The following is a 14,491-nucleotide window of genomic DNA, read 5'->3' on the forward strand; positions in this document are numbered from 1 at the left end:
CAAGAGAGAACTTATTTCAATAAAATATGGCTTAAGGCCATCTAATACGATAACACCGGAAGGCTTGGAAGATAAAGTGAGTCCATCAACTCCAACGGCATAACTGAGTGCATGACAAACAACCTATCGCACCTTACTCCTTGTCTGAAAAGTCTGCAACATGATACGTTGCAGCCCAAAAACGGGTCAGCACAAGGAATATGTTGGCAATTAACACAGGAGAGTAATGAACAGATAAAAGCTATCACTATATGCATATACGGCTGGTGGAGGCTATATGGTTAATATGTTTCACGAAAAGCCAATTTTTCCCTACAGCAAAGGAATATATTTTATTTAACTATCATGGTAGTTGAACAATATTGAGAAGGTTCCTCCAACTCAATCCCAACTAAAAGTAATTAACAACCCCACAAATTAATTTAGAGTGATGAGATCCATATGATAATCCAAGAGCCAGATACTCAAGATGTCCTTAACCGGGGACACGGCTAACCATGATTAGTTTATACACTCTGCAGAGATTTGCACACTTTTCGGCACAAGACTCGATCTCCTCCGTTGGATTTCTCGCACTACAAGGTGTTTGAGAAACGGATGACCGAGACACAATCTTTCAGAAACATTTGCTCTCTACTCCGGGCGGACCGGTACACCTACAATCCCCTACATCTGCTAGTCCACCTCTTCAAGAACTCACACAACTTACTCAACTATGCCAGAGCCCATAATGGCTTATGGCTGCGCACGGAAGTTTCTAGCATGAATAGTCTTATGATCCCTTTGAGCCTAGGTGGTAGACCGTAGGATGATCACACGGTACTCCGGGATATCCTAGGACAACACTGGATTCTCCAGGTGCCCACAAGCAATCCACCCAGATGTGTATTAAAGTTGCCACCTTAAGTTGAACCATTAATTAACAACTCACGTCTGTCATGGATACACTCAAACACAAACCACGTCTACGATCATAGCATGGCAATATAAGCATAACGTAGAAGTAACTCCCAAGGGTTTGATAATAAAACAGGTAATAGGTTCTACCTCATTATCTACTTCCTAGACCCACATGTTAAGAGATCCTACTCATGCAATGTGTGAAGATTGAAACTAATGCATAAAAACTGGGTGATAAAGGGGTATGATCAAAGTGTTACTTGCCTTGCTGACGATCTGCAAATCCTAAAGACTCGTTGTAGCACGCTTCGCACTCCGGGTGTTCTGTCGCAAACAAATAATAGCATACATAAGCAATCATGCAAATATGCATGGGTAAATCTCAAATAAGAAGATCTAACCGGAAAGTTCAACTGAAGAACTCCGTTTTGCAAAAAGAATCAAATCAAACGGAGCAACGAAACTCAAACTGCGAAAGAAATAAGATCCGATTACTAATCTGGACTAAAGTCAAATTCTACAGTACCAAAATCTTGTTCAAGTTGGTTAAACAGAAAGAGGGCTTCGAGACGAAGATCTGGGCGCTTGAATCGCCTAATTCCGATAAATGAGCGAAAAGATAAACTAAAATGAAAAACAGGGCAGAAATCGCGATTGAGAATAATCGCGAAAAAACCCTGGAAAAGGAAAACTGACGAACAGGCTAACAAACGAACGTTCGCTGTCTGCGGTTAACGGGTGAAAACCGTTCGTTAAAACGAATGTACGAACAGGCGTTTGCTAAATAACTAAACCAGAAAAAACCGATCTAAACAAAAAAACGCATCTAGGTTTTCGTATAAAAACCGACGGCTACCTCGCGGATCGGGACGGTGGCGGCGGCGGGGTGGCGAGGCGGCGTGGCATCAGGGCGGCGAGGCGAGGCGGCGCGGTGGTGGCGGTGACGGATCGGGCTGGGCGGGGCTAGGGTTTGGGGGCGGCTCGGGCGTCCGCTTAAAAAGGCTGGTCGGGCGAAGTCCTAGTCAGGTTTTTTTTAATAAATAATAAATCCGCACAGAAAAAGGAAGAAAAGAAATACTAAAATGACTCCAAACATCCTGAAATAAATTTTCCCCGTCCTCTAAAAATACGCCGGACAAGGTGAACATTTATTTGGGCCTCTAATGCAATTTTGAAAAACGCATATTTTTTCTAATTCAAATAAAATAGCGATAAAAACCCAAATAAAAACACAAATTGATTTTAATATTTTTCCTCCAACATTTCATTTATTTTGGAGAAGTCATATTATCTCCTCTCATATAATTTTAATATGAAATATTTTCGGGGAGAAAAATAATTAAAACCAAAGTGATCCTTGTTTCAATATTTGATAAAACTCAAATATGAGAACGAGGGAAAATCCCTAACTCTCTTCGAGGGTCCTTGAGTTGCTTAGGATTTCGAGGATCACAAGAACGAAATGCAATAAAACATGATATGCATGGATGACCTATGTATAACATTCCAAATTGAAAATTTGGGATGTTACAAACCTACCCCCCTTAATATGAATCTCACCCTCGAGATTCTGGTTGACTAGAAAATAGGTGTGGGTGGTCCTTACGTAGATCATCCTCTCTTTCCCAGGTGGCTTCGTCCTCGGTATGGTGGCTCCGCTGAACTTTGCAAAACTTGATAACCTTGCTATGGGTAACTCGACTGCCAAACTCGAGAATCTTGACTGGTTTCTCCTCATACGTCAAGTCACTGTCCAACTGAATTGCTTCCAGGGGCACTGTATCTCTCAGAGGAATATCGGCCATCTCGGCATGGCACTTCTTTAACTGGGAAACATGAAACACATCATGAACTCCTGACAGTCCTTAGGTAATTCCAACTTGTAGGCAACCTCTCCCATGCGCTCCAGAACACGGTACGGTCTTACAAATCTCGGGGCTAATTTTCCCTTAACTCCAAAATGCATAACTCCTCGCACAGGTGACACTCGCAGATATGCTCTGTCTCCGATTTCATTGACTATCTCCTTGCGTTTCGAGTCTGCATAACTCTTTTTTCTGGACTGATCTACTTTCAGTCTATCTCGAATCAGCTTAACCTTCTCCTCGGACTCCTTAATCAAATCCGGTCCAAACAACTGGTGGTCTCCAACTTCATCCCACATCAACGGTGTTCGGCATCTTCTTCCGTACAGGGATTCAAACGGTGCCATCTTCAAACTGGCCTGGTAGCTGTTGTTGTACGAGAACTCCGCGTAGGGTAAATTATCATCCCAACTAGACCCGTAGTCTAGTGCACAAGCTCTCAACATGTCCTCCAGAATCTTATTGACCCTCTCAGTCTGTCCATCTGTCTGTGGATGAAAAGTTGTACTGAACTCCAGCCTGGTTCCCAAAGTCTGGTGCAGTTGATGCCAAAACTTTGAAGTAAACTGTGTTCCTCTGCCTAATACGATGGTCCTCAGAACTCCATGCAGACATACGATCCTGGTCATATATATCTTTGCCAACTTTGCACTTGTATATGTGGTTTTCACTGGGATAAAGTGAGCTACTTTGGTCAAGCGGTCCACTACTACCCAGATAGAATCATATCCTGATCGGGTCCTGGGTAATCCGGTGATAAAATCCATGTCAAGTTTATCCCACTTCCATTCGGGTATCGGCATAGGCTGTAGTAATCCTGATGGCTTCTGATGTTCTGCCTTCACTCTCTGACATACATCACATACGGCTACATACTCGGCAATATCCTTCTTCATTCCAGTCCACTAGAAACGCTCCTTCAAATCCAAATACATCTTGGTGTTTCCGGGGTGTGTCGAGTATGGTGAGTCATGAGCTTCCTATAATATCAACTTTTTGATCTCGGCATTATTGGGCACAAAAATACGGTCCTCAAACCACAAGGTGTCGTGCTCATCCTCACGAAAACCTTTGGCTTTGCCTTCGCTCATCTTCTCCTTTATCTCGACAATTTCGTTGTCATCCTTCTGGGCTTCTCGAATCTTTCCCAACAAGGTCGACTGAACTTACATGGTTGTAAAAAAACCTTTGGGAACAATCTCTAAATGTAGCTCCCTGAAATCTTCTGCTAACTCCTTTGGCAATCCTCCTGTTACTAAGGTATTGGCATAACTCTTTCGGCTCAAAGCGTCTGCTACGACATTGGCCTTTCCCGGATGATAGTGCAACTTCATATCGTGATCCTTTATAAGCTCCAACCATCTCCTTTGCCTGAGGTTCAACCCCTTCTGTGTAAAAATGTACTTCAAACTCTTATGATCCGTGTACACATCACAATGCTTTCCAATAAGAAAATGTCTCCAGGTCTTGAGTGCATGTACTACGGCTGCCAACTCCAAGTCATGTGTGGCATAATTCAAGTCATGCAGTCGAAGTTGTCGTGAGGCATATGAAACAAATCTTCCGTCTTGCATAAGTACTCCTCCAAGTCCTAAGCGCGAGGCGTTGCAATACACTTGAAAATCCTTGCGTATATCTGGCAGGATCAACACTGGGGTTGTAGTCAAATGTTTCTTCAACTCCTGGAAACTTGCTTCACATTCCTCAGTCCAATGGAACTTGGTGTCCTTTTTCAACAACATTGTCATAGGCTTCGCAATCTTAGAGAAATTTTCAATGAATCTCCGATAGTATCCCGCAAGTCCAAGAAAACAGCGGATCTCTCCAACTGAGGTGGGTTCCAACCACTCAGTGACTGACTGAACTTTGGTGGGGTCTACTGCTATACCTTCTCCCGATATAACATGCCCAAGAAATCCAACTTCCTTCAACCAAAACTCACATTTGCTGAACTTGGCATACAACTGATGCTCCCCGAGTTTCTCGAGAACTAAGCGCAAATGCTCTTTGTGTTCCTCTTCATTCTTTGAGTATACTAAAATATCATCAATGAACACCACAACAAACTTATCCAAGAACTCCATGAACACCGTATTCATCATACTCATGAAATAGGCAGGGTCGTTAGTCAATCCAAATGACATAACCGTATACTCATAAAGCCCATACCTTGTGGTAAAAGCTGTCTTAGGTATATCCTTTTCTCAAATCTTTAGCTGGTGGTAACCTGACCGCAGGTCGATCTTCGAAAACACGTTAGCTCCTTGCAGCTGGTCAAACAGATCATTGATCATCGGCAGTGGGTACTTGTTCTTGATTGTCACTTCATTCAACGCCCGATAATCAACAACCATTCTTAGAGATTTATCCTTCTTCTCAACCAATAGCACTGGGGCTCCCCATGGTGATGAACTCCGTCGGATGTAACCTTTCTCCAATAACTCCTTAATCTATTTCTTGATCTCCTCCAGATCATTCGCAGGCATCCGGTATGGTCTCTTTGATATAGGCCCGGTGCCTGGCAACAGCTCTATCAAAACTCGATGTCTCGATCTGGCGGCATCCCTAGTAACTCCTCTGGAAATACATCTGGGTAATCCTTCACAACAAGCACTTCCTCCTGAACAACTCTCGTGAGAGAATGTACTTGAGTTCCCCTTGGCGCATGCCTAGATACAGACTTGATCCTTTTTCCCTCCGGGGTAGTAAGCAGAATTGATTTACTGGCGCAATCGATGTTTCCTCCATACATCGACAGCCAATCCATTCCTAGTATCATATCCAAATCCTTGCAACTCCAGAATTATCAAGTCAGAGGGGAAAACGTGACTACCTATGGTTAATGGCATCTGAAAACATCCACTGCTTGCCATATACTCGGCTCTGGGTGAGGTTACTAGCATAGGTGTCTTAAGAACTCTAGTGGGCAACTTATACTTATCCACAAATCCCCTTGATATGTATGAATGTGATGCACCAGTATCAAAAAGAACGATTGCAGTAAACAACTTAACTAAAAACTTACCGATAACTGCATCTGGTTGCTCTTCAACCTCCTCCATGTTCACGATGTTCACTTGTCCTTTGTTAAATGGATTGGGCTTCTACCCAGAGCTCCCATTAACATTTCTGTTCTTTGCTTCAGGGTACTCCGTGGCATAGTGTCCAGTCTTCCCGCACTTGAAACAAGTAACATGGCTTAGGTCCCTCTTGGCGGGTGGGGCTGGATTGCATCGGTTCTGATTACTGCTTGCTCCATTCCCATTCCCATTCCTTGGGTGATAGCACATTTATGCATATAGTATTTTAAGCCTTTTTGCATCTCAAGTTAAACATTTGACCACAATAATTACTTATAAAATATTCATTCCTACAGAAATGTCCCTATTATGATATTTCTTACAACACTTCTTCATATTATGCAGAATTGGTGCGTTTAGGCACCCAATCTTCATCGAAAGTGCTTCCAACACTAAAGCAGGGATCAACTTGGAGAAGATTTCAGCTCTAAAGGGGGCCAAACCGAAAAGAACCAGAGGAAGCGTCCGGTGGCACACGTGAGAGGAGCTGGGGGCTGGCGCGACCGGCTAGACGGTTGTCTGTTGCCACGCGTGGCTGGTTCTTCTCGCTACTGACCCACCACACCAGATCAAGGCAGAGAGAGGGCATCGACCAGATCCACCGTAACAAAGAAAACCAAGGGGAGGAAGACTCTTTTCTCTCGCTGCTCACCACCACGGTGCTCACCTACCACCAGATCGAAGGAGGTGAGAAGAGGGTGTCGGGAGGCTGGCAGCTCCGCTCGATCCACCACTGCGCCTCCATCAACGCCACCGCCAGCGCCGCCCGATTCACCACCGTGCCTCCATCATCTCCATCACCCCGCCTCCACCATAACCTGCGTCATCATCCAGTCATCATCGTCACCACCAGCGCCGCCTCTCCTACGCCTTGCCGCTGCCACTCCTTCTCCCCCCTCCTCACTGCTGAGAGGGAGAGGATCGACTAAAGGCCAGGGGCGTCGGGCCTTCTGGTGCTTCCCGTCGGACTTCTGGTGGTGCTCTGCTCCGGTTCTTCCCAAGGAATCTTTTCTGCTACTCTTCCTCAACGACCATGCGGAAGCCTCTCCTGCTACAGATCATCTCCAATGTGCTCCTGCTTTTATTCTTCTTCACCTGCAACACCTTCAGCTTCGAATTGAAGATCATCAAGACCCATAGGCTCTGAATCTCTATCTTCTCTTGTTCCTGTTCTCTAAATATATGCACTATTGAGTCTGAAATTTACCTTGTTACTTGTGTACCTTTGCTGAATCCTCATGTATCCTTGCTGAATTGTTGTGACCCTTTGCTGGATATTGAGTTAGTAGTTATTTTCCTGTGAGCTATTGTCACTTTAATTGGTTGCATGAGTTGTGTGTGATGTCTGTACCATCTTCCATCTGCTAGTGTTACTTGTTTGTTTGATTACAAGAAAACCACTAAAAAGAGACAATCCTATTTCTGAACCCTTTACCTTTGCTGCTTATTATTTGGTTTTACCTTGTGCTAGTGGCTGCTTGTTATCACTATGGTTTGATCCATCTGCTCCGTTGCTCTGAATGTTTCGAATGTGTGCTTCAAAGTTCTAGATCCCTGTGGAGAACACGACATCCGTAGTTTGGGCGTAAAAACCCTGCTATATTACACTTGATCATCTTGGCGCCGTTGCTGGGGAACTAAATTTCATTAGCACATTAGTAGAAGCAGATCAGGATTTATTTTAGGCAACTAACCATTTCCTAACATTGGCTGCAGTTTTGAGAGAAACTAGCATGTGTCAATTTCAGGAACTTTACAGGAAATTGTCTTATGCTTCAACCTAAATATTCACTAGAGCCATTTGATCCAGAAATTGAAAGGACTTTATTGAGGAGAATAAGACAGAATCAAACGCGGTTTCAAGTTGCCGAAACTTTGCAAGATCAAGAAGAAGAAAAGATGACTGATCAAGTACCTTTACTCGGGGACTTGTGGATCCCAAGGGATCATGGGATACCAGGAGAAATGGTGCAACCAATTATTCAGGCGAACAATTTTGAATTGAAGCCTGCTCTGATTAACATGGTACAACAATCCAGATTTGGTGGAACAGCTTTAGAAGACCCACATGAGCATATAAGGACTTTCTTGGAGTATTGTAACACCCTCAAGCAAAATGGAGTTTCACCGAGTGCTATCAGATTATCACTATTCCCATTTTCCTTGAGAGATGGAGCAAGGGTATGGCTTCACTCATTGCCTGAACATCTGAAAGATACTTGGGAGACCTTATTGCAGACATTTCTTGAGAGATACTTTCCACCCACAAAAGCTGCCGAATACAGGGACAAGTTAACAAGGTTTACTCAATATGATGGAGAAAGTTTGTATGACGCATGGCAAAGATTCAACTCTTTAATCAGAATGTGTCCTCATCATGGTTTAGAAAGATGGCTGGTGTTACAAACCTTTTACAAAGGACTGTCCACTCAAACTAGAGCTTTTGTCGATTCTGCTGCTGGAGGAGGAATCATGAATAAAACCCTTGATGAAGCATTTGCATTGATTGAAAGTATGGTGTCTCATCATTTCCAATGGTCAAGTGAAAGAGCAATAGCACCACCACATCCTGGTATGTATAATGTGTCTGCAAATGATAGCATGGCAGCTCAGATTGACATTTTGAACAAGAAGATGGACAGTATCATGTCAAATTGCATCGGTACATCTGTAGCTTCAGTAAGTGTGCCTCAAATGTGTGATGTATGTGGCCAAGCAGGTCATCCTTCAACTGAATGTACCTTCTATTCAGCAATTGGATCATCGGTTTCAGAAGTAAGTTATGCCCAAGGTCAAGGTCCATTCTCAAACAGCTATAATCCTTCTTGGAGGAACCATCCAAACTTGTCGTACAAGAACAATCAATCATATGCAAGTGGATCGATAGTACAAGGAAATCGACTACCAAATCATCCAAGTCAATTTAAAGTGCCGAGGCAGAATGAACAACAAAATGTTCAGCCAAATGGAATGGAGGAAATCATGAAGATGCAGTTGGAATTAATGAACAAGATGACAAATGAAGTTAATGGCTTAAAGGATTCTGTTAAGATGCTTGTGAGCAAAATGGATAGTATGGTGGGAGAAAATGAAGCAAGGCTGCCTGCTCAACCAATTCCGAACCCGAAAGCTCACTGTGGGGCAATATCTTTAGTTGATGCAGTGACTACAAGGAGTGGAGCTATGACAGGACCATTACTTCCTATTCCGAAGACATATGTGCCTCCTGCTATGAGGCCAAGATCATCGGGAACTCCACCTTCAACATCATCAGAGAAAATAAAGGAGAAAGAAGTTGATAATCGAATTGAAACTGAAGTCGAATTTCCTGGTTTTCAAACAAGAGCTGAGCCTTTGCCAGAGGAAGCAATAACAACCAACAACATTCCCTTTCCTGAGAGGTTCAACAAATTCAAAGATGACAAGCAATTTGCCAGATTTTTGGAAACTATGAAAGGAGTTCAGATTACTATTCCTATTCTTGAAGCTGTTTTGCATGTTCCGATGTATGCCAAATATTTCAAGGAATTATTAACAAAGAAAAGAAGCATGTCTGAGCCAGAAGTTGTAACTCTATCAAAGGAATGCAGTGCAATAATTCAGAACTCCATGCCTGAAAAATTGGATGACCCAGGAAGTTTTTGTGTGCCATGTGTGATTGGAAACAAAACTTACAGTGCCCTATGTGACTTGGGTTCAAGTGTTAGTGTGTTACCACATTCAGTTAGCAAAAGGATGTTCTTGGGAGAATTAAATCCAACATCCATAACTCTTCAATTGGCCGACAAAACATATAGGAGACCTGTTGGAATTCTTGAGTATGTTCGAATCAAAGTTGGGAAGTTTGTTTATCCGGTTGACTTTGTAGTGCTAGATATGGAGGACAAGAGTGAGGCTGTGATTCTTGGAAGACCATTTCTGGCCACAGCTGGTGCACTTATTGATGTCCAAGAAGCTAAATTGAGCTTGAGGTTCGGAAATGAAAAGGTGGAGTTTGACATGAAGCATGCAACACATGTTCCGCAAAGTGAAGAACACTGCTACAGAATTGATACATTACAGGAATGTGTGGAAGAAGGTTATGAAGAGAGGTATGGAGGTAATTGTTGTGAAGTAGTTGAGGAGGACAATAGTGAAATTAGATAAGAGGAAATCAGACCTGTGAGCATGTTGGAAAGTTGTGCAAGGTCATTAGAGAAGATGCAACCAAGGCAAATAGAAATGAAACAACTTCCAGAAAGTTTGAAGTATGCATTCTTAGATAATGAAAACCAGTGGCCAATTATCGTAAACAGTGAGTTGACGGAAACGCAAATAAAAGGGCTTCAAGCAGTTTTGCAAAAGTACAAGGATGTTATCGGATATTCGATTGATGATATGAAAGGGATAAACCCTGCTGTCTGCTCTCATAGGATTTACTTGAAAGAAAGCAGTGTGCCAATTAGAGAAAATCAAAGAAGGTTAAATCCCCATTTGCAAGAGGTGGTCAAAAAGGAGATTCTTAAATTGCTCTCTGCTGATATCATATACCCAATTTCGGACAGCGAGTGGGTGAGTCCCATTCACATGGTGCCCAAAAAAGGAGGAATAACTGTCATTGAAAACGAACAAGGGCAAACTATTCCTAGTAGGACATTCACAGGGTGGAGAATGGTCAATGATTTCAGAAAGTTAAATGAAGTAACAAGGAAGGACCATTTTCCTTTACCATTTATTGACCAAATGCTGGAAAGGCTTGCTGGGCATGAATATTTCTGCTGCTTAGATGGGTATTCAGGATTCTTGCAAATCCCAATTCACCCGGATGATCAAGACAAAACAACTTTCACTTGCCCATACGGAACATTTGCTTACAAAAGACTAGCTTATGGACTTTGTAATGCACCCCCAACATTTCAAAGGTTTATACTCTCTATATTCTCAGATATGATAGGAATCAAAGTGGAGCTGTTCATAGATCATATTACAGTCGTTGGAAAAAGTTATGAAGATTGCTTGAATAATCTGGCAGCAGTTCTTCAGAGGTGTTCAGAACACAATCTAGTCCTAAACTGGGAGAAGTGTCAGTTTCTTGTAAGGGGAGGAATTATTTTGGGGCATTTGGTTTCTAAAAGAGGAATTGAGGTTGATCAAGCAAAAGTCGAAGTAATATCAAAACTTCCACCGCCTGTAAATGTGAAGGGAGTGAGGAGCTTTTTGGGACATGCTGGGTTCTACAGAAGATTCATAAAGGATTTCTCCAAGATAGCCAAACCCCTCACTAATCTCCTAAACAATGATGTTAAGTTCAACTTTGATGCAGAATGTGAAAAATCCTTCAACCTGCTCAAGGAAGCATTGGTCACTGCTCCAGTTGTGCAACCCCCTGACTTGGAATTACCGTTTGAGATAATGTGTGATGCAAGCGACTTTGCTGTAGGTGCAGTACTTGGACAAAGAAAAGGAAAAGATTTGCATGTAATATACTATGCTAGCAAAACACTTGATGATGCTCAAGCTAATTATACAACCACCGAAAAGGAATTGCTCGCAGTAGTGTATGCCTTTGACAAATTCAGGCAATATCTTGTGGGATCTCATTGTGTAGTTTACACAGACCATGCTGCAATCATATATTTACTCAGCAAGAAAGAAGCTAAGCCAAGGTTAATTAGATGGATACTCCTACTTCAAGAATTTGATGTGGAAATCAAGGACAAGAAAGGAGCTAAAAATGTTGTGGCAGATCACTTGTTGAGATTGCAAAACAATGCAGTAGACTCCTTACCCATCAATGATGTTCCACCAGGGAGAAATCTTATGCAAGTGACTAGTATACAAAACTATACACCATGGTATGCAGATATAGTTAATTATCTGGTCTGTAACAAAGTTCCTACAGATTTTGGGTATCAGAAGAAGAAGAAATTCCTATCGGATATGAAGCATTTCTTTTGGGATGAACCTTACTTATTCAAGCATTGTGCTGATGGTATTGTTCGAAGATGCTTGCCGAAAAGTGAAACTAAAAGTGTGATTTATCATTGCCATTCATCCCCTTATGGAGGTCATGCAAGTACTCGAAAGACTCAAGCAAAAATTTTGCAAGTAGGATTTTATTGGCCAACTTTATTCAAGGATGTACATTCCTTTATTGAAGCTTGTGATCCTTGTCAGAGAACTGGAAAGATTTCAAAAAGGCAAGAGATGCCTCAAAAAGGAATTCTTGAAGTAGAGCTCTTTGATGTATGGGGAATTGATTATGTTGGACCCTTGCCATCATCAAAAGGGTACAAATACATATTGGTGGCAGTGGACTATGTGTCAAAATGGGTTGAGGCTGTGCCAACCGTCAATGCTGATTCCAAGTCAGTTTGCAATTTATTCAAGCAAGTGATTTTTCCAAGATTTGGTGTGCCACGGATTGTTATCAGTGATGGAGGAACACATTTCAACAACTCACAACTAGAATCTCTCTTAGCAAAATATGGAGTTCATAATCACAGAATTACAACTCCATATCACCCACAAGCAAATGGACAAGTGGAGTTGTCTAATAGAGAAATAAAGGCTATCCTCGAGAAGGTAGTATCAAAGTGAAGGTCTGACTGGGTACTGAAATTACCAGACACACTATGGGCATATAGGACAGCTTATAAAACACCAATTGGAATGTCACCATTCAGGTTAATATATGGAAAAGCATGCCATCTACCTGTTGAACTTGAACACAAAGCTCAATGGGCACTAAGGAAACTCAACATGGACCTTGATACAGCAGGAAAACATAGAAAACTTCAACTCTGTGAAATGCAAGAACTGAGAGCTGATTCTTACGAGAGTGCAAGAATCTACAAAGAGAAGACCAAGATCTGGCATGATAAGCATATATTGAGGAAAGAATTTCATCTTGGACAGTTGGTATTGGTCTACGATACTAGGTTTCATTTATTTCCCGATAAATTCAAGTCAAGATGGTATGGCCCTTGCAAGGTGAAGAAGATTCTGAAAAGTGGTGCTATCCAAGTGCAAAGTACTTCTGGAGGTCTCTTCCTTGTAAACGATCAAAGACCGAAGCCCTATATCTCTGGAGACACACCGCTGATTTCTGAAGATGAGAATGCAAGCGAAGATCAAGACCTAGAGAAGGAAATTCAAGAAGGCGAGGGGAGGCAAGAGGTGGTGTCAATCCCTGCAAGACCCTGACCTTACTGAAGAGACATGGTCGAGCTAAAGACCTAAAACAAGCGCTTTTCAGGAGGCAACCTGAATCTTTAATAAGTTCTTTTCCTTATTTAGTTTTCATAGAAAAGTTTTTATGTGTTTATGTCCTTCTTTTTCAGCGAATAAAGGCAAGGGGAGCACAAACAGGGAACACAAAACGAGAGGAGTGGAGAAAAGAAACTAGGGGAGAAGATTATACAAATACCAGGTAATTCTGTTCCACTTGAAGCAACCTTTAGAAAATTTAGTATGAGGACTGGCATTTAATTGCATTGAAAATCTTTCTTTTTCTGCATTGTGACACGTTACTCATCACTGCAAAGTATGATTCACCTCAAGAAGATTGTTGATTCTCTTAATACTAAAACTCTGCAAATGTATTCTTCTTATTGTAAATTGTGATAATGAATACTTTATACCTCCGTGTGAATGTTCAATGGGAATGCCTTGAGTCTAAGTGAAACCTACTGATGAATTGATGTGTTGTGTCTGACTGTCCCAAGTTAAGCTAAGTAGCGGATGGCACTTAAGTAGTAACTATGATCTCTGGATCTGTAGTCTGTGAAAAACAGTGCCATTAGCTATGGATTTCTCTTTCAATTACTCTTGTTTTACTTAAGCTAAGTAATCTTCGTATAAATAAATAATATATTTATAATAATTTGAGTCCAATCGACCTACAGTAGCATGTCATGTTCCCTAGATCGGTGACTTGTGAAATCTGGTAGATTGGACTGTAAAATTTTATATAAAATGCTATAATTGTCGAACCAGGTGTATACCATGTTCTCTGGATCGGTGGTATGTTCCTTTGGGGAGACAATAACTAAAATTTGCTATAATTATCGAACCAGGTGTATACCATGTTCTCTGGATCGGTGGTATGTTCCTTTGGGGAGATAACAATCATAATGATAATAATAATAATAATAATAATAATAATAATAATAATAATAATAATAATAATAATAATAATAATAATAATAATTGGTCGAGCCAGGTGTATACTATGTTCTCGGGATCGGTGGTATGCTCCTTCGGTGAGACTGATATAATATCATCACTTGTGCTTTAAATTCAATAAGTAACTTGTTTTTTTAATTGATTTTGGGGTCCTAGCTTATCTTAGGGCTGAAGACACAGTCAGCTCTTGATTAATAGGATTCACTTTCACTCAAGGCCATTGACTTGGAACATTTACAGTGTGTTATAAATTATTGCTTATCACAATCTAGCTTCAGTAGAGTACAGTTGCCTAGTTCCAGTATTGTCGGAATTACTATCTTTCCAAAAGTGCATCTTTACTAGGCAGTATGGGTAGTGTCACCATCATCTTCCTTTACTTGTGGACAAGCAAAGATCTGGGTGTGGGGGAAATTGATAGCACATTTATGCATATAGTATTTTAAGCCTTTTTGCATCTCAAGTTAAACATTTGACCAC

General features: G+C 41.5%; 1 non-coding gene and 1 pseudogene across 1 annotated transcript; one reads left to right on the plus strand and one right to left on the minus strand.

Annotated features, from left to right (window-relative positions):
• Positions 1 to 7,810: 7,810 nt before the first annotated feature.
• LOC147985938 (uncharacterized) lies at positions 7,811 to 13,030 on the plus strand (annotated as a pseudogene).
• On the minus strand, positions 8,123 to 8,229 carry LOC125541843 (small nucleolar RNA R71). The gene has a single exon (XR_007297688.1). It is a non-coding gene; the product is annotated as a small nucleolar RNA R71 (small nucleolar RNA).
• Positions 13,031 to 14,491: the final 1,461 nt, after the last annotated feature.

This window comes from Triticum urartu, chromosome 2A (assembly GCF_056163025.1).
Source record: "Triticum urartu cultivar PI428250 chromosome 2A, HENAU_Tu73, whole genome shotgun sequence".
Taxonomy (NCBI): domain Eukaryota; kingdom Viridiplantae; phylum Streptophyta; class Magnoliopsida; order Poales; family Poaceae; genus Triticum; species Triticum urartu.